This window comes from Triticum aestivum, chromosome 7B, assembly GCF_018294505.1.
Source record: "Triticum aestivum cultivar Chinese Spring chromosome 7B, IWGSC CS RefSeq v2.1, whole genome shotgun sequence".
In the NCBI taxonomy this organism is placed as follows: domain Eukaryota; kingdom Viridiplantae; phylum Streptophyta; class Magnoliopsida; order Poales; family Poaceae; genus Triticum; species Triticum aestivum.
Window position 1 is genome coordinate 567541662 of NC_057813.1, and position 2982 is coordinate 567544643.

Below are 2982 nucleotides of genomic sequence, written 5' to 3' on the forward strand. Positions count from 1 at the left end.
GGAATTGAGGTGAGTTTAGGGCTTAGTCTTGTGCAGCTGCAGGCACACGCATGAGTAATTTGGGGATTCTAATTTCGGCATGTAATTTGCAGCGACATGTGTAATTAAAGATTCTATCAACCCGAGCAGGTTGATTGAAGGAATATTGATCTCCACTTGGCACATGTATTGTCACTTTTGTTGTCGACACATCTAACCTGACCATTGTTAGTTAGTTCATTCAATCGTTCCAAATCATCCAACTTTAATCTTATGTGATTAATTTCAGATATGAGGAGGTTTTTGGTTCCTAGAGCAAGCATTGGGAATGCAAGTGATGTGCAGCCGGAATCAGAACAAGACCCTCCTATTCATGTTGCTAACAACAGTGAGTTTAATCCGGGCGAAATTCAATCTGATCCTGCACTGAGAAAACAAATTGCTGAATATGCACCACAAATTCAGGACCAAGTTACGAGGGCATACATACTAAAGGGTCGAACCAAACCAGAATTAGAATTTCGCCGAACGGATTCAAGAGCATTTTCTAAGTCATGGTATGAAAAGTATAACTGGATAGAATATAGCGAGTCCGAGGATGCAGCTTTTTGTTTCTATTGTTTCTTGTTCAAGCAACCTGGAAGGCTGAACACTTTGGGTTTGAAGTCTTCACCAAAACAGGTTTTAGGGACTGGAAACATGCATATAGAGCCTTACCTGAGCATGTAGGTGGTCTGAATAGTGGTCACAACAAATGTGTTCGGCATTATGATGATTTCAAAAATCAAAGACAAAGTGTGTCAACCAAGTTCGCTCGTGGAACTGTGGAATCTCACAGATTATATAAGATTCCTTGACTTCTTCTCTAGAGTGTGTAAGATATCTCATAGCACAAGGTTTGTCATTCCGTGGCCATGATGAATCTACTACTTCACTGAACAAGGGAAACTTTCTAGAGATGATAGATTGGTTAAAGGATATCAATGAAGAAGCAAGAGATGCTTTTGATTGTGGTGGAGAAAACTGCAAGATGACTTCCGGTGAAATACAAAAGGACCTTGCAAGGTGTTGCGCAGAAGAAGTCACCGAAGTGATTATGGGGGAGCTTGGTGATAAAAAGTTCTCTGTTCTTATTGATGAGTCACGCGATATATCGGTGAAAGAACAAATGGCAGTAATGTTGAGGTTAGTAACTATCTTTTATTTTTTGGATTATTTATTTACTTCAATTCTTCGTTCATCCATGATTTATCTATTCATTCTAATTTTTTGTAGGTATGTGAATGAAGGGAAGGTTGTGGAACGATTTCTATGTCTGCACCACATCAAAGATATTACATCCGAGTCACTGAAGTTAGCTCTTGTAAAGCTTCTTGATCATTACAAATTATCAATTTCAAGGCTACGAGGGCAAGGATATGACGGTGCTTCAAACATGAGAGGTGAATTTAACGGTTTGCAAAGAAAAATTCTCGACGAAAACCCTCATGCTTTCTACGTCCATTGCTTTGCCCATAGATTACAGTTGGTTGTGGTTGCCGTTGCTAGTTCTTCTTGCTCATATATTCATGATTTTTTTGAGTACATATCATTGTTTATGACCACAACAACTTCATATTGCAAGAAGATGGAAGTGTTGGTGGAAGAATCTCACAATGATATTTTGGAAAGGCTTGAGAGGGGTGAGATATCTACAAGAAGAGGCTTGAATCAACAGACTAGTCTTGCTAGACCTGGAGATACTAGATGGGGTTCACATCATAAAACTTTGCTTCGCTTGGACCAAATGTGGGCCTCTGTAATAAAAGTTCTTAGCACGGTTGACGCAAATGGGTGTAATCCGAGCCATGCTGCGGGTTGCATAGAAAAAATGGAGTGCTTCAAATTTGCTCTCGTTTTGAAGTTTATGCTAAAGTTGTTTGGTATAAGAAATGAGCTCTCACAACTTCTGCAAAGAAGGGATACAAATATTGTGCTTGCCTTGGAATTAATTCATGATGTTAAACTCCGGTTGGTTACCATGAGAGATAGTGGTTGGGAGAGTATTTTTGATGAGGTCAAACAATTCTACAATTCCAAAGGTATTCCAGTGCCAAATATGGATGATGAAATACCAGTTCGAGGTCGCTCGAGGCTAGAGGGAAGGACTATCAATATCTTCATTGTTACAGGGCAGAGATTTTCTATGTCGTTATTGACAAAATATGTGTTGAGATGAATCATCGCTTCAGTGACTCAAACCAAGAGGTAATTGCATGTTTCTCGTGTCTTGATCCCAAGAACTCTTTCTCCAAGTTTGATGTACAGAAGCTTTCTTGGCTAGCTAAAATATATAGTGCCAATTTCTCAAATAGTGATCGTACGATGTTGAGGGACCAACTTGAGACTTTTGTTCTTCATTTGAGAAATCATGCTGCATTTTCTACTTGCAAAGATGTTGAAAGTTTAGCTACAAAAATGGTTGAAACAGAGAAACATTTGGTCTTTCCATTGGTTTACAAGCTCATTGAGTTAGCTTTGCTACTGCCGGTGTCCATGGCATCTGTTGAGAGAGCTTTCTCGGCAATGAAAATTATCAAGTTTAAACTGCACAGCACGATCAATGATGATTGGTTTAATCACTTGATGATATTCTACACTGAACGTGAAATATTTAAATTACTCGACGATGAAGTTATCACTCGAAGGTTTCAGGCCATGAAGGCTCGAAAAGGGATTTTACCGAGGCATCATTAGTTGGTATGTTTCATTTCCCATGTGAATACGTTTTTATAACTCCACTATAGACTACTAATTCTTACATTTTCCAATTGCAGGGTATCTTTTTGGGTGCTTGATCATACATTTGGATATCAAGTATTGTTTCGCGAGTACTATCATTTATTGAGATATTAGTTGTCGTATTTAATTTTAGTTTTTATTAAAATTATGTGTATGAACAATACAATATCGATTGTTTGACTTTGAAACTATTTCGAATTTATCAGTCTCTAGTTTAGTGCC

General features: G+C 38.3%; 1 pseudogene; it reads left to right on the plus strand.

The window, feature by feature from the left end:
• Positions 1–270: 270 nt before the first annotated feature.
• LOC123158184 (zinc finger MYM-type protein 1-like) lies at positions 271–2715 on the plus strand (annotated as a pseudogene).
• The last annotated feature ends 267 nt before the right edge of the window (positions 2716–2982 follow it).